The 18,776-nt window shown below is 34.5% G+C and overlaps 1 protein-coding gene across 1 annotated transcript in view; it reads right to left on the bottom strand.

Moving 5' to 3' along the window:
- The window catches only part of SOX5 (SRY-box transcription factor 5), a 503,326-nt gene extending 502,274 nt beyond the window's left edge, over nucleotides 1-1,052 (bottom strand). Inside the window, exon 1 of the mRNA XM_043968274.1 lies at nucleotides 504-1,052. The gene's annotated coding sequence lies outside the window, so the exon portion shown is untranslated. The remainder of the gene's footprint in view (nucleotides 1-503) is intronic.
- Nucleotides 1,053-18,776: the final 17,724 nt, after the last annotated feature.

Below are 18,776 nucleotides of genomic sequence, written 5' to 3'. Positions count from 1 at the left end.
TTTAGAAAGCTTCCCCCACAGCTGAGCAGCACGCTGCGGCTGCTAGGCACTAGACAACCTCAGGGTGCCTGTCCTTTCCTTTTAATTCTATCATCCAGTCATCAGAGAATGTGAGAAGTCAACTCATTTAACATCCTCCATACACACTCTCCCCCATGAATAAAATACATACACAAATAATATGAATAAAGGAAAATGTATTAGTAGTGAATTAAAAGAGAATCTATAATACCAACCACCCGTTTAAACTGCAGTTATTAAGTAATTAAAGAAAAAAAAATGGAAATGTTAGTCATAGTCTTTTTTACACATTCATTTCTTCTTATCCTCCCCTTCTAGGCTTTCTCTTTGCCCGCACACGGAAGCACACACTCACACACACTCACACACACATATACACACACAACAATCAGGCATTGTTCTGAGGGAAGAAAAGCAACTTTGACAGATTGAAATATAGCAGAGGCCCCTTCAAGGAAACCTGTAAACAACTTGTCACTCACTCTGTCCGTCTCACTGTTAGCTCTTGCTTTCCACAAAGTGGTGCGAATGTCCTGGCAACACAGCCAAAGTTTCCTCAGCTCCAAACTCCATAAAACATCAGTGCTATGTGGAGGGGAATAGGTATCCACATCCCAAAAGAACACACGGGAAACAAAACAAAAATCACCGCCCCCCCCTTTCCCCCAAATAGTAATAACTTTTGATTTGTTCTGATTTTTTGGTTGCTGGGGGGAGGGGGTGGTTGAGAGGAGGGAACAGGGCTAAGTCCCTTAGCTGTGGATCTCTTTAATTTCCTCTGCCCAGGCAGCCACAGATAACAAGGTGGACAAACTATGGTTTTACAGATTCTAAGCTGGCTGGCAGAGAACAGCCTCTATAGCAGTTCCAATTATCTAGATAAAAATCTGGCAGATGAGGAAGGTAATCAGGTAATGTACCTTTGACATGAAATGACAGAGGCACATAACACACACACACACACACACACACACACACACACACACACATGCAGAGATGGTGACTATCCCCGTGCACTGCAGCATCTGGTCAGAGTAAGCACACCCTCACAAACACAAGACTGTGCATTCTCTCTCTCCTCTCTCTCTCTCTCTCCCTCCCTCTCTCTCTCTCTCTCTCTCTCTCTCTCTCTCCTCTTCTCTCTCCTCTCTCTCTCTCTCTCTCTCTCTCTCTCTCTCTCTCTCTCTCTCTCTCTCTCCCTCCCTCCCTCTCTCTCCTTCTGTCTCTCTTCCTCTCTCTCTCTCTCTCTCTCTCTCTCTCTCTCTCTCTCTCTCTCTCTCTCTCTCTCTCTCTCCCTCCACTCCTACTGGGAGGGTTCATTCTGCACAAAAGGCTACATTACAGAATCCGCCCCAATAAGGGAAAGAGAGAAAAAAAAGCCTTCCATTGTTGAGAGGGCAGGTCAGTTGATTAGATTTTCTGTGGAGAATTCCACGAGGAAATTCCCTTCAAAGCCGAAGTGATTAACTGGGGGCTATTCTGGAAATGGAGCAGACAATGGCTCAATAGTCTGCACAGCCAATGTCCAGGCTGGCACTGAACTCACTTTAAAAAAAATAAAAGCCAGACTCCCTGTTCTTTTCCACCAGCCCCCCCCCACCCCCACTCCTTCCAACTTCCCCTCCCAATTCCTTTTATTTTGCAGCTGGACAACATTAAGGGCCTTTAAAACCACAAGGGTTGACCCCACAGTGGTTTGATTAGGTCCCACTTTTTTTTTTCCTGGCGACAGGCAGACAGCAAGTTTACTTTTTTAGACATACACAATGACACATGCACATTCACATACCCCGTAAAATAGCATCTATCAATTTTTAGCCTTTTTATTCTGATAGTTTTTTTTTAATTCCCACCTTCTATGAGCCATTGCTATAGTTAAAATTCATTGATATGGTTGGAAGTAACAAGCATAAAAAAATACACTAATCATACTTTATCTTTTCATTTTCACCTTAAAGAAATCTTGCAAAAAGCATATGTATATGTGTGCACATATGTATATGCACATATATGTACATGCATATCTCTCTTTATTGACTATGATCCCTCATCAAAATTAAATTGAATTTAAACATGTTATTATATAGTTAAAGTCCTAATAACAACAACAACAAAATGAGGAATTGTCATCTACCTTGGCAAAGCAGTTAACATGAGATGGGACAAATATTGATGATTATATGTTTTTCTGGTGGAGTTAGTTGGGGGTAGGAAGAAGAATGGTGGTAGTTATAACAGCATTCCTTTTAGCAATTAGTCTCAAATCTTTTTTTTTAATAAAACAAACTATTCCTGGAAAGAAATTGTTATAGTAATAAGCAGTTTATGGTATTTTCATTTATTAGTGATTGAGTCTATATACATGGTATTCAGAATTAGGCTAGAAGACAGTTTTCACCTTTAAAAAAGCTTAGAGAAAACTCAAAACTTCAACAAAATGATCTCCTTTTGGGATTGGGTAGCAAAATATAAAGAATTAGGTGTGTAGGTTACACAAATAATTTTCTTTAAAAATAAGTCTGTATAAATTTGCCTGGTTTGGGAATTTTGTATTTCATATTAGTAGAGCAAAGCAAAAAAGGTGGGGGGGGCGGATAGGTTACAGTGAGCAGGAGGAGCTAGAGTCAGGAAGGGGAGGCAGGAGGAAAGGACTAAGGGGGAGAGCAAGGAGACATAGTACAGTATAAAGATAGAAACAGAGATAATAACCAAAAGACAAGCTGTTTGGTTGTGTATGTTCCCAGCTTGCTCTGTCTTACTACAGCTACCACCTCTGGTTGCATTTGCAACTCTAATCTAGAAGGTCAGTAGGATAGGAAAAATTAAAAGTTCTTATGAGTCTGATGCAAACTGTGCTTTAAAGACATGATGGCCATCTCATTATCTTTGGTGTCCTGAGTTTTTCTATTCAATAAAATACCAACCAATTTCATTTGTATCACATACCAAAGATAAATGTAAAGAATTCTATGAGTCTTAGCTGTCTAAAACATTAAGTCCCTAAACTAGTATTATAAACATTGTCTTGCAATGGATATGTTTTTTATCATACTCGGGCTTAGGATGGGCCTAGAATATAAGAAATATGCTTGAAGGAAACCCTTGTGTAATTAACATTTTAGGATTAGTACTGAACTTATGATTTCATTAGTAAAGGGAAATACCAGGTGAGCAATCTTTTTCTACCCAATACAGGTGAGCATATTTTCTACACATTAAAATCTTAGAAAATTGCCAGAAAAATAGAGATTAAGTGACTTGCCTAAAGTAACAGAGATTATATTTAACAGAGATGGGACTTGAACTTATTTCTTCCTGATTTCAAGACCACCTCACTATCTACTATGCTATGTTGCTTCTCCAAACAACAATCATGATACCATTTCAAATTTATATAGCAGTTTATATGGTTCTCAGTTTCATATGCCACCTTATGTGGCAATACAAGGTATACTAAGGTGAGTTTTTTTACCCCTAATTTGAAGATAAGGGACGTTGGAGACTATGATATGGATAGCTCTTTCCTTAAGCAGCTTCCTGCTCTGGAGGCACGAAAGTGCCATCCTTGTGTAATATCTCAAACTTGGAGGGTGCTGAAACCATGTGAAATCCTATTCCGATCATTGACTGATTAGACACATTTCCAGATGGAGATGATTGGGGGCAGTGTCCAGTGAAGCTCAGTACCACTATATCCTTGTAGTATATTCTTGCTGTGCTAAATACACCAAGTAAACATCCTCTTTTATTAAATGTTCAGTAACTTGGGAGCACTTCATTTTGCCTCAATGTTGAACCTGAAGTAAGAAGATGCTGGTTCTAGAGCCATGCCTACAACAGAGACAAATATGTTTCAAGTGACTGTCCAAAGCCAATCAGTAGTTAGTACTTGGAGCCAAATCATTTATTCATTGCTCCTATAACTTGAAGCCATATTCTTTTTTAAATAAAGAATTAATTAGTACTAAGTGAGATCTCCAAGATGGTGCTAGGTCCCTTTTAAGGAACTTTTAGATTATTCATACACAGATTATTTTTAAATCAGATGCTTGCATTGGTGCTTATATCCAGTACTGTGTTCAGCAGGCATATAGAATAATGCTAATGATTCTACTCTAAAGTAGCATGAGACAATTTTCACCATTTGAGTCCTTGGAAAGCAAATTGGCATCACTATTAGAATTTGGAATCATTTTACTCTGCAAATAAACATTTGAAGCACTCCACAAACAAGTAGAAAAATGTTTAAGATACACATATATGATATGATACATATACATATATATGACTGATATATATATATATATACATACCCACAGAGTATTACCCAAACCTCTAGAGAGATATCATTGTCCCATAAATTTGTATTTTATTAAATGACCTGAACTATCACCTTTTACTTAAGAGTTTTCCTAAATCATAGGATTTCAGATTTGGAAAAATGTTTGGTGGCTCTGAAGTCCAAAATATTCAAAAATGAATTTATACAATATTATGCATGACAAGTATGCATGCAGTCTTTACTTGAAGATATCCAATGAGGAAGAATTCACTCCTTTCTGAGATAGGCCAGGCTATTTTTTGTGTGGTTCTAATAGAGAGTTTCTCTTTATATTAAGACTAAGCTGGGGGCAGCTAGGTGGTGCAGTGCATAGAGCACCAACCCTGGATTCAGGAGTACCTGAGTTCAAATCTGGCCTCAGACACTTGACACTTACTAGCTGTGTGACCCTGGGCAAGTCACTTAACCCCAATTGGCTCACCAAAAAAAGAAAAGAAAGAAAGAACGAAAGAACGAAAGAACGAAAGAAAGAAAGAAAGAAAGAAAGAAAGAAAGAAAGAAAGAAAGAAAGAAAGAAAGAAAGAAAGAGAAAGAAAGAAGACTAAGTTGGAATCTTGATGATTTTTACTCTTTCTATCTATTATTCCTTTTTCTTCCTTCTTGGCCCCATAGAATGAATCAAATACATTTTCTACATGATAGCCTTTTAGGTTTTTGAAGCTAGGTGTCATGTCCTATGCCTCCCCCTTCACACAGCAGCCTTCTTTTCTCCAGAATAAACATCCTTGGTTCCTTTAACTGATCATCACATGGCACAGACTCAAGTAGGTCTTTCCATCTGCCATTATTATGAAATCTAGATCATAAGGTATAAACTATATAATTGTCCTTCCAAAGATGTGGTACACAGAAGGGGACAGAATTCTATAGATTTGGTCTGACTATATCCTAGTACAATGGGACAATCAAATCTTCATTACTAGAATTATGCCTTCAAATGCAGACCAAGGATGCATTAGCTTTTTGACTTTTATCAGATATTTGACTCCTATTAAGCTTTTAGTCCGTAAAAATGTTCATAACATTTTGTTTGTTTGGTTGATTTTTTTTGCAGGGCAATGAGGGTTAAGTGACTTGCCCAGGGTCACACAGCTAGTAAGTGTCAAGTGTCTGAGGTCGGATTTGAACTCAGGTCCTCCTGAATCCAGGGCTGGTGCTTTATCCACTGCGTTACCTAGCTGCCCCCTCATAACTTTTTCCAACTACATTATCTCATACTTAGTAATTTGGGGGTTTTTTGAACCCAGGTATAAGATTTTACATAAATTTACACTAAATCTTATTATATCATATTCAATCCAATTTTCTAAACTGTCTAGATATTTTTTGAGAATTTGACACTTCTAATGCAATAGCTATTTCCCACAAGCTTTATGTAATTTGAGAAAATCAATAAGGATGTTGTCTATGCTTTTCTCTAAGTCATTACTATAAATACTATACATAGCAGATCCCTAAGGCACTCCTCTGAAGACCAATGATTTATGAATGGAACTATAGGAAAAGATAAATAAATGAAAATATAAACATTGAAGTGAGGAAATGAAAAAAGTGACAATGGGGAAAGCAAAAGTTCTAAGAGAAAAAGACAATGTTCTATGCTGCTACAAATGGTAGTTATTTTTGTCAGTCAACAAGATACATTATTGCTTCTAAAAAATTGAATATCAGGATTTTTTTTAGTATAAAGAAAGTTTCCGATGACTTATTTATCTACAGGTAAGAGAAATAAAAATGTTTTTGAAGCAATGAATATTATCTTTAAAACTGCATAATGCTCCAGATTTGGCATGACTAGACCATAATAAAATGGGTTATGCTTTTTAATGAAGTCCAATATAATTTTAGTTTTTTAAAAACTTGGTAGTTATATCATACTATTCACTTTATTAAACTGTTTTAATGCTTTTAGTTGAATTTCCATATAGCCATTTCTCTACCATCTTAATTTCTTGAACCCAAGTGTAAGATTTTATATTTTCTATTATTAAATTTTACATTATTAGATACAGCTCAAATTTGTAGCCCTCTGAAGTCTTTTTGGATCTTCATTCTAATATGTTAACTACCCCTTCTATATTTGACTCAACTGAAAGTTTCATAAGCAAGTTATCTATGATTTTGTCCAAATCACTGATAAATATCCTAAACAGTATAAGTCACATACAGATCCTTGAGCACATACACCGGAAACCTTTTCCGAAATTGATGTGAAATCATTAATGATTACTTTGTGTCTGGCCATTCAACCATTTCTGAATTAATTTGACTGTATCATTATTTAGGCAGCAAGGTTGTGCAGTAGATAGAACATCAGGCCTAGGGTCAGGAAGACTCATTTTCCTGAATTCAAATTCAAGCCTCAGACAGTTAACTCGCTGTGCTACCCTGGGCAAGTCACTTAACCCTGTTGGCCTCATCTGGAAAAGGAGCTGGAGAAGGAAATGGTAAACCACTTCAATATCTTTGCCAAGGAAAATCCAAATGGGATCACAAAGAATTAGACATAACCAAAATGACTAAAAAACAATTGTTGTTTAGCCAATATCTTTCATCTTTCCCACAAGAACAGTATCAGCAACTTTAAGAAGTGTTTTGCTCAAATCTAGGCAAGCCATATTTATAACTTTCTGCTGATAAATCAGTTTAATAAGTCCATCAAAAATGAAATAAGATTTTTCTCACATGATCTGTTTTTTTTTTTATTAAACTGCTTGCACTTTGGAATCACCATTTCCTTTTCTAGTTGTTCATTAACCATTCTTTTCTTTAATAATACATTTTATAGTTTTGTCATGATTTTTTTTATAAATTGGGAAGATAATTGCTCTTTTTTGATACTATAGTATCTCTCCTTTCCTCTATAATTTTTCAAATATGTCTGACAGTAATCATATATGTCATTTTGGTAAATGAGCATCTTTTAAACATGGAAGATATATGTAAACTGAGAATTCTATGGAGATCATTCATTTAAGCAGACAGGATGTAATCTAGCCTGTGTTAGGTGCCATGTCAGGTAATGAAGGTCTGCAAAAGAGAGGAGGGGCAAAGTAAAGCTCCATCACCTACTCTCAAGAAGTTTGCATTATGTTGGAAAAAGTAGCCTATATGAACATGGAAAGTTAAACAGTAAGCAAAGAGTTAAATAACAATAGAGTCCATCACTGAGGATAAAGAAGGCTTAGTAGTGTATTGAATGATTTTTTTGAAATATATAAGCTCTGCAACTCCTTATGAAGTATAAAGATTTTGTAGCTTCCATCTTTAATAAGAATTATAGCTGTCATGTTGATGCTACTACTAGACTAATGCATATTAAAATTCATGTTTAAAATTCCTTTTAAAATCATGCCATAGTGGATAGAATATTGTACTTAGAATTTGTAAAACCTAGTTTCAAATACTACCTCTAGCACTTATTAGTTTTATGACCCCGTAGAAGTCATTTGACTTCCCGGAACCTCAGTTTCCTCTTCTATAAAATGAGGGTGTTAGACAAGAAAGCCTCTAGGGTCTCTTATAGCTTTAAATCCAGGACCTTAGCATGTTTTAGCAATGGGATTTCTTGACGGTTTCCTAAAGACTTTTTAAAAACTGACTTTGGATACGGTGGACAGAGAATGGTATAAGAACATTTCTTTATTCACAACTGATTCCTTACTCTGTAACTGCCACAAATATTAAAAGGTTAAGTGACTTTCCCAAGGTTATAGAGCCAGTATATAATGGAGGTGTAACTTGAATACAGCTCTTTACAGTTCTTTACAGCTTCTCTATTCACCATGTCAAGTCACCTCTCCTGTATATCTAAAAATAAATACTTCATCCATGGAGATAATTGTTTTAAGTATGTACCTGACTGTGTGTATATGTATAGGAACTGGTGAAATCCCATTTTATTCTAATCTTAGTAGCCAACACAATAGCAACCAAAAAATGTAGGTCAAGTATTACTGAAAACTATACCCCAGTGAGTAAACCATTGATTAAACTTGTAAGATAGAAATACTCTTGATAATTTTACATGCACTTCATGTTAAGGATTTAAAAGAAGAAAAAAAAGGCCATATATTTCCTAACAAATGAAAACACACACACACACACACACACACACACACACACAGAGCACTGGTTATGGAAAGCTGTAAGGAAGATTTCAAGGAAATTAATATGTAATATAAAAGGTGAAACACTTAATGGTTCAACTTAATCTAGTTATAACAAATGCCCTCAAAATGTTAAATATAGAAATGAAAACTAAAAATAAAAAAGATCAAGGGGGAGATATATCTAGAAATTAAGTGAAGAAAACTTTCCAAATAAAATCTATAAAAATGGATTGGGAATATTAATACATTACATAAAATCATACATAGAGAAATACAAATATAACTTCTAAGAAAGAAAAAAGTCAAACAAAAGAAACACCATAAAAATATATTTTCATTCTCTCTGTCTTTGCAGTAACTGTACTATAGAAAGTAAAATAAATGTAGGAAAAGTGTGCTTTTGAGCTTTTGTTGTTTCTATTGCAAATATAAAAAAGAAGACTCACACAGTCTGAGGAAATATAAGCTGTTCCAGAGAACACTACTGGAAAATTCTCAAAGAGAATATCAGAATCTGTTAAGATCATAAACAAGTTCAGATTTAACTCCTTTTCAGTTGCACTTTCAGGTATGAATTTCCAACATTTCTTTACATATTTTAAATAAATTTTCACTTTCTCTTTCACCTTGGAGACAATTTATTCTGGAAAATTCTAGCATTTATTAACAGTGTGTGGCTATGAAAAAGGTTATTAAGTGTACCTTTATTCCTTCCTATTACTTGTATCCTGCCTATAATCTTGATGTGTGTATGTGAGAGAGAATGCAAAACATGATATATTAACTAGGAGAAATCTTATCTAATATTAACATATTATTTGAAATTACTTATGAGATATAAGTACCAGACCATAGCAATGTATGGAGAATGAACCTCCCATAAACAAGAATGAAAAAATAGAGGAGTTATGAAAAAATTCAAGTCATTCCATTGGTGTTGAGCTACTCAATTTTCTACTTTAACCTTGAAATATTAAAAGAAAATTTCCTTCATTCAAGAAAAAAATATTTATAACTAGTGTATATCTGTGAGCTATTCACTAAGCACCTCAGGGGTCCACTATTGCCACCTCATTTGAGTAGACTAGGATATTATAATGTGCTGGATGTTCAGGTACTTCTGAATAAACAATCCCAGATTCAATGGCAAGGTGTTAAAAAGTGACTAAGACAACACAAACTCTCAGTCCTAGTTTCTGCAAAGAAACAGTCAACTCTCCTATTGCCCATTCTGACTCTGAGTCAGAGTTTTCCAGTTATTTTTCCTCAGTCTACATATTCAGCAAAACATAAGTAGGCATGATTTGCATCTTTGGAGTTCCCTTCTCTAAATGATCCCAAACAATTCAAACCCAAACCACTCTTTCAGTTACTAAAGTTCATAGTCTGAGGATAGTTACTTCAGCAATTCTTGCTATCATTTTGGAGTACTTCAGCAGTAGTTCAAATCATTTTTTATTGATAAACAAATAGGATCTCTTATGGGAAAGACCCTATATGCTCTGATGAAAAGAAATATGAAAATGATGTTACAACTAAAAAGTATCTTTCAAATATAGTACTATGCTGTGGTGTAAAGAGCCTGAACTTGGAATCAAAAGCTCTAGGTTTTTAACCCAGGATTACTATTTACCACCTATCTGACCTTGACATCACTTCCTATCTGAGTTTTAGCTTCATTATCTGTAAAAATTGGTAGCTGAACTAAATCATCTTTCTCTAAGAGGCATGTCTCAGCTTGAAATCCTAAGGACAAAAATTATATTGAATGAATAGGAAATAATGATTGGTTTAAAGAATAATTATAATTTAAAATAAATATGTTTTTTCTTTTTATAACTATAACTTTTAATAAACCCTTTTGTTTTTCTATTTGAAATTAAGATATTAACACCTCACCTTCTATTCCTAGCAGAAAGGAGTTCATGCCTAGTTAATGATAAAAAGTCATGAATCTATCTGGACCAAATTTATAATGCAAACATTTTTTTTTTACTTATAATCAGAAGTCCATTTCTTTGGCTGTTAATTGTTGTGGCTATAATTTTACTTGCTTTTTGTCTAATTCATGTTTTTAAAATTCACATACATAAACTTTCTATGATGGCTTATTCAGATTATAACTATTCATTCAGAATTCACTCCAATCGTTCTAAGTAATGTTATATAATTTATGTAAGGTAGGCAACAAATGAAAAATTAATAGACTATATCCTTGACTACTAGAATTCTTACTTTGTTTACAGCAAAAAGACCTAATCTGGTGAACTTTTAAATTGATTTTCTAGTGGAGTGTCATGAAAAAGGGCACAGGAAGCTACAAATTATAAACTTACTTTAACTATTGTAGTTCCAAATGTGAGACGTTTGTCCAGTGAGGAATAGAATGATATACTACTTGGTAAACTAAAGCTACAACAATGACATGACAATAGAAAAAAAAAGTGAAGGATGGTTTACAGATACTCCTTAGAGAAGCAAACACAATAATCTGTAGAGTTGGTTTCATCATGAGTAGAAATGTCACAATAAAAATTATTTTATTGGATACTTCACCATCTCATCTTGTAGACTTCATTTTAAGAAAAAAGCCATCAGGAAGATTATTGAAGGACTTTTGGCAAAAATGGACATGTGAAAAACTCCAGGAAAATCTAGATATTTCATAAATACCTCAAGAAAAAGAACAGTAATGAAATGCACCAACTGAAACAAAAGATCAATAAAGATAATCCCCGTTCCAAAATAAAAGACAAAACAAAAAATTTTTAAAAGCCACATTATTGACTTGGATCACCATATGTCTGTTTCATTAGGAGCTTGAGGAAATGGTTACTCAGTTCAGTTACTACCCTCTCTGGTTCCAAATCAAAAGTGGAGGACCAGAGATCAAGACACTTGACACTTACTAGCTGTGTGACTCTGAACAAGTCACAACCCTCACTGACCTGAAAAAACAAACAAACAAACAAAAGCAAAACAAAATACAAACAAAACAAACAAAAAACAAAACAAAACAAAAAAACAAAGTGAAAGTCTAGTAAAACAAATGAATGCAAAATTGCAAGAAGGAATTAGAAGGAGAATTAGAATTCTAAATGAAAAACTGGAAGAATAAGCAGTTTATACTAGAAGCTGGATGATCATTCCAAAATAGTAGACACTGAAAAACAGACTGGAAAATAGAACTTAAAAAAATTCAGTGGTTCATTGAAAAAAAATGTTATGGCAAAGTCAAAAGACCATAAAATTAGAGTATATGATGTATCTGCTTTAAAAAAAAAAAAGAAAAAGACTTATGGTGGCAGCTAGGTGGCACAGTGGATAGAGCACTGGCCCTGGAGTCAGGAGTACCTGAGTTCAAATCCGACCTCAGACACTTAAAACTTACTAGCTGTGTGACTCTGGGCAAGTCACTTAACCCCAATTGCCTCACTAAAAAAAAAAAAAAAAAGACTTACTTGGAAAACAAGACTAGAATAGAAAAAGAAAGAATCAAGAAGTCCCAAATGTATGACAAGGAAAAAACCATGGTGTACTAAATTATAAGAAATAAGAAGAAAACAGGTATTGGTGGCAAAATGGATTAGAAAGCAAAACTCTAACAAAATTTGCTCTATATAATGTAACATAAAGATTCAAATACAGTAAAAGTGAAGTAGTGGTTGAATATATTATGTTGTAACTGAATTCAAAATAAAGGAATGGTGATCACAATCAAGGTAATAGTAAAAAGAGACATATCTGAGACTGTAGCAGAGAAACTTCTTTGTGCTTAAAGTCACTATAAATAGCTACATGGATAGCATTTGGATAATGTTTTTAAGTTTGCAAAGAACTTTACATATATCATTTGATACTCACAATAATCATGTTATATAGGCACTATCATATTAATTTCACATATGAGAATCCTGAGGCTGAGTGGTTAAGTAATTTGCCCAAGGTCACACAGCTAATAAATGCTTGACGTAGGAATTGAACTCAGGTCTTCCTGACTCAAGATAAACCCTTTGTGAAATAATATCACTACTCTTTTTTTTCCTCTCTCTCACTCCCCTGGTTTTCATAAACACACACACACACACACACACACACACACACACACACACACACACACACAAACACCCCAAATAGCATAGCATCTAAGTATTTAAAAGAAGACATTCCCAACTAAGAGGAAGACAGTAAAACTAAAATAATTTAATATGTCCTTTTCAGAACTAGACAAATAGAAATCAGAAACAAATATGTCAAGGGCAAGAGAATATTAGAAAAAAATTATATACCTTTGGAAATAACTGAATGGCAATGACAAGGAATAGACCTCTTTCATCTTTAAATGGCATCTTTACAAATACTGACCATATGTAGGCTCAAAAACTAAAGTATAGTTAGAAATTTTAAAACAATTTAAAGACTGCAATTAAAAATTATATTGATAAGAAATGTGAGTAAAGTAGACAAATAGAAACCAAAATAATACAATACTAAAGAATGAATCAAAGTATAAATCATAGAAAAATAGAAATATTTTTCAAAGAAAAATTATAATAATGGGAAACAATACCAAAACATTGGATTCAACTTAAGCTGTGAAACATTTACTCCAACAACAGAGAAAGAAAAGATCTGTAATTAAGTATGCAACTAAAAAATATAGAAAATTTATAATTCTCAAATTTATTACATATAGAAATTATGAAGCTCACATATTAATAATAAAAATACAACTATTTAGATCATGTTTTTAGGTCAGAAAAACTTTTCATTTCATAAAGTCTGGTTTATGGAAGCTATGATTTTTTTCACAAGGTTTAGAATGATTTTATGTTTTCTATCTAGAATTTTGTAACTGCTACTCTTTCTTTGTGAATATAATTGCACTGAAATTGTTTTATAGATAATCTATTTATTAATGTGCACATTTGTAGATAGATATAGAAAGAGAAGCAATGTAAAGAAGTGGGAAAAGCACTATATTTGGATTTCAAATACTTGTGTTCAAATTCAAGCTGTTCACACTACTTGTATGGGATAGGATGATACCATTGTCATCTCCAATGCTAATCCTTGTGGTGAGATGAAGGACTACTAGGCTCTATCATCTTCCCTGCCACCTTGTCTTGAGGTCTTTTGAGCTTTCCTTAACAGATACCCTGCCTCTATGCCCTCTACAAGCTCATGTACTGTCATGTGGCCTCTTGTACATGAAAAACTATCAGTCTTACCATTAGTGATGTTGTACCATTATGTGTTCTCGCCCTTTCTATATGCCCTATAGCTGGAGATTATTTTATATAGTGTCCCTCACTTAGAGTCTGAGAAGAGACTGTCTAATTAAAAAAAAAACACATCTCTATCCCTATCACATAAAAATGGCATTTGGGACATAATATGCACTCAACAAATATTTCTTCATTCATTCACCTCTCAGGACCTAAGTTTCTTTATCTGAAAAATGAGGCAGATGGACTAGATAGCTTTTAAGTCCCCTCTAGCTTAAAATGTTTAATCGTATGATATAGATAGTTAAGGCCCATTTGTGTGTGTGTGTTTGTGTGTGTGTGTGTGTGTGTGTGTGTGTGTGTGTGTGTGTGTGTAGTATTATGATCTAGAATATAGGCTGGAATTCATATGTAGAATTCCAAGAGAAAGCTATAAACCCCTGCATCAAAGGGGCTTTCTCCTCTCCCTCCAGAAGACATCCAGAGGCTGTTTTCCTGGTACTGGTCAAGGAAATTAGAAATAGAATCATCTGGGGATACTTGTGATGATACCCATTTTATTAGTTGGCAAATCTACATATTTTTAAATGTTTCATGCTATTTTTGACTTATATCCATAAATCATCTGATAAGGTTTCTACCTGTTTCTATTAATACTGACTCCAAAGATGTGGACCCAAGAAATCACATAAGATTTTGAATCACAGATAAAATTCACATTTCCTTGTTAATGGACTTGGAGTAATGCTATGGGACATTAGCATTTATTCCAAAACAGATTGAAGCATAATTTTTTGATAGTTCCTCAGTCTGAAGCTTTGTTTATGTTTGTTTTCTTTCACAACCTGGCTAATGTGGAGATGTTTTGCATGACTATTCATGTACAACTTATGTTGAATTGCTTGAGTTGTTGGGTGGGGTGTCAGGGAGGGAGGAAGAGAAGTTGGAATACAAAGTTTTTAAAAAATGATGTCAAAATTTGTTTTTACATGTAATTTGGAAAAAATAAAATGCTAAATAAATAAAAAGAAGACAAATTCATAGAAAAAAATTAATTCCAATTTTATGCCTCTCAATAAATCAGTAAATAAGCTATTTATTAAGTCCCTACTATGTGTCAAGTTATCCGCTTTCCATTTCACCAAATCATAGTTTGGTGCACAAATTAGAGTTTTGGGAATAAATAGGACCTCACTTCCTCAGTAATCACTTTTTGGAATCCCTGGGAAGAAAATAAAACCAAATGACATATCATAAATGGTACCTTTCTTGTATAGAAAGAGAAAGCTTGGAAGACATCATAGGACGTGCCAACTACTGCCTCTACTCCAACCCCAATACATACCAGCTGACCTCACACATATTTGAAGATTTTAAGCATTTCCCAGTATGAGGTATGGATCACAACTATCATTGAAAGAACTAAACAAATAAGGAAAAGATATTTCATAAGCAGTTAATCAATCAATAAACATTTATTAAGTGCCTATTATGAGCCAAGCATTATATTAAGTACCAGGAGATAGAAAAAGAGGCAAAAGATAAGATTGACAACTTTCTTGAACACAATTAAAAGCCTTTGCATGGACAAAATCAACACAGATAAGCTACTGATGGAGGAAAATATTTCCATTAATTATCTTTGCTGAAGTGCTCATAGGGAAAGGGTTAATAACTGGTCCTGTGATTTAACTGATACAGAGCAATGCCTGATGAAGAATGTTACTTATAAATGTAGTGGGTACCTTCTTTGGAACTCTAAGCATTGCCTAGATCACTTAGAGATTGAGTGAATTGCCCAGAGTAATCACAAACTGTAACAGAGATAGGATGTGCACATAATCTGCCTGATATAGAAAGCATATAGGGAATTGATAAATATAAAAGAATAAGAGCTATTCAGCAAAATATGATTAGCCCACATCTATGAACACACTGTTTTCAAATGAATACATAAAAACCTATTAATAAGCATATGAAAGAATGCTCCAATCACAAAAAAAAAGAAATGCAAACTAAAACCAACACTAAAGTTTCAACTCACACTATTGAGACTTGTAAATATGACAAAAGACAAAAAGTAAATCATGGAAGTCAAAGTAGTGCACATTAATTGATGCTAGAACAATGCTAGGAAAGTCACTAAACTGCACAAACCCAAAGAAGAAAATAGAAAGAGCTAAAGATTCAATAAGATTATACTACTTATAATAGGACCTTTTGCCATAATGAAAACATAGAAACAGAGTAGTTGTCTAACAACTGTGGAGTTGCTGAAAAAATTTTTGGTATGTAATGCAATATCTTTCTGCCATAAGAAGCAATAGACATGTGGGGCAGCTAGGTGGTGCAGTGGATAAAACACTGGCCTTGGATTCAGGAGTACCTGAGTTCAAATCTGGCCTCGGACACTTGACATTTACACCCATTGCCCCGCAAAAAAAAAAAAAAAAAAAGCAATAGAGATGAAAAAATCTGGAGAAAATTGAGAATGTATGAATTGATATACCAAAAAATTAACTAGCTCTGTTAGACTGTACTCAATGAAGACAAAAATATAAAGGAAAACAATACTGAAATACAAGAGAACTCTAATCAATGTAATCTTCCATTTTGACCTTAAAAGATTGACAGTGAGACATACCTCCCTTCTCTCTGCAGAGGTGGTTAATAGTTGTGAAAATACCTATATATTGTCAGATATAGTGATGATTTGTTTCATTTTATACAACTACCCTTTATAATAAAGACTCATTCCATGGAATAAGGTAGGGTATTAGGAAATGAGAGTAATTTTTTTAAACAATTTTGCCAATTTAACAGTAAAAAATAATTGCAATCTGTGCACCAATATCTGCTACAGGAAATAAAGTAGAGCATTTCCAAAAAAGAATTCAAACAAAAAAGGGTTTTATAACTTTATATATTGTAATGATTGGAATGACGCCACCTACTGGAGACTTGCTGTGGAGAGCTCCACCATGAGGAAAATGCCTCAGAGGCATTGTGGCTTTTCCTTGGCGTCAGGAAATGACGCTTGCTCATGGGTGCTGTCTATCAAGTCTACCAGCCAATCAACTGGAGGAGCCTCCTATGGTCTGGGAGGAGACAGGAAGGAGGCTTTTCCTCATGGTGGAGCTCTCCACAGCAAGTCTCCAGTAGGTGGCGTCATTCCAATCATTACAATATACCTTCTATACCTGTAGACACACAAGCATGTATACATATATGTATACCTCTATGTACACATAAAATATATGCCTATAAAAGTGGGTAAAATTATAGCATTGCTGCTGGGGGCAGATATATGATGATAATGGACAGATCATAGTTCTGGCATGATAATGGAAGTATATGAAATTAACTTTTGTTTTTCTTCCACTTCATTTTAAGAGCATTATTTTTTGGACTGGATAGGATGTAACAGAAGTAATTAATGCGAAAGTAAAATGCAAGGTAAATACCCACCTGTTAAGGGAGCACCTGGCAGCTGCTGTTCCTACTACTACTACTACTACTACTACTACTACTACTACTACTACTACTACTACTACTACTACTACTACTACTACAACTACTTCTACTGCTGCTGCTGCTACTGCTGCTGCTATTGCTACAGCTACCACCACCACTATTACTATTACTCCAACTACTACTATGAAGAAAGGAGGAGATGGCACAGGGGAAAGTGGGAGAAAGGAGTAGGGGAGGAAGAGAAAGAAGAGAAGGAAGAAGAGGAAGAGAATAATAAGAAGAGGGGATGGGGAATAGAAGGAAGAAGAAGAAGAAATGAGTAGTAGGAAGAGGAATAAGGGGAGCATCTGGGTGAAACAGTGGATAAAGCACTGGCCCATTCAAATCTGGCCTCAGACACTTGACACTTACCAGCTGTGTGACCCTGGACAAGTCACTTAAGCCTCATTGTCCTGAAAAATTAAAGAGGAATAAAGGAGGAAAAGGAAGAGGTAGGAGATGGGAGTAGAAAGGGAAGAGGAAGAGGGAAGAAAGAAGAAAAACTGGAGGAGACTAGACTTAGTCATCAATGTAGACTATGCAAGGAATTAGTTGAATCTGTACAACAGATCACTATAGGCATTAACAATCTTGCACCTCTGAATATCTAGCAAGAAACAGCCTGGTGGATAGAATTATAGACCGGAAGTTTGCTATCTTCCATAGACAGACAGATAATAAATTTTCCTAATACAAATATGAACCTCAAAATATCTTCGTGAACTCAACCAATAAACTGCACTGGAATTGGAACAGTAAAATAGACCAAATTGTTGACTCAAAGTACCTGATAATATTACTGATTCCTAAAAAGCTAAGACCCTTTCCCACAGATGTTGTTGCAGAAAATACATAATCTCCAAGCTACATCGATTGAGAACCATTTTTATCAAAACTCATCAAAAAAGAAAACAAATACAACCAGAAGTACTATTAAATACCAGTACTGCTTTTATTAGTACCACTTGTCTTTCATTTAATATTCATTTTTAATTCCTTAGAGACTATTGTATTTCCTGTCTTGCTGCTTTATAGAAATATAGGTAGTTGTATAGTTATTTCAGTCATGTATAACTCTTTGTGATACTATTTGGGGTTTTCTTGGCAAAGATACTGGCATGTATTTACATTTCCTTTTCCAGCTCATTTTATAGATGAGAAACTGAGCCAATCAAGGTTAAGTGACTTGCCCAGGGTCACACAGCTAGTAAGTATCTAGGTTGGATTTGAACACACAAAAATGAATATGCCTGACTTCAGGTCCAGAATTCTACCCTACTGTCAAAAATACAGGTAGAACATTAGCATTAAAAACAAAAACAAAAACAAAAAAACCTTTGTTCCCAAGGGAAACTTGGAGCTATTATATAAGCTATACAAATTCTCAAAGAGAATTCAGGCCACCTTCCTCATTAAAAGGTAAGTTTATGTTTTATCTGCACTATTTGTATGGGCTGTTCCTCCAAATACACATTATAAAGCGAACAACAAACATTCTTCATCTACTTGGCCTTGCCTATGTGGATAGTTGGGCCAAAATCTTTTCTGAGTGGTTATATA

The sequence above is a fragment of the Dromiciops gliroides genome, chromosome 5 (assembly GCF_019393635.1).
Source record: "Dromiciops gliroides isolate mDroGli1 chromosome 5, mDroGli1.pri, whole genome shotgun sequence".
NCBI classification, from domain to species: domain Eukaryota; kingdom Metazoa; phylum Chordata; class Mammalia; order Microbiotheria; family Microbiotheriidae; genus Dromiciops; species Dromiciops gliroides.
Note: the sequence above shows the minus strand (reverse complement) of the source record. Positions and strands in the feature narration are given on the sequence as shown.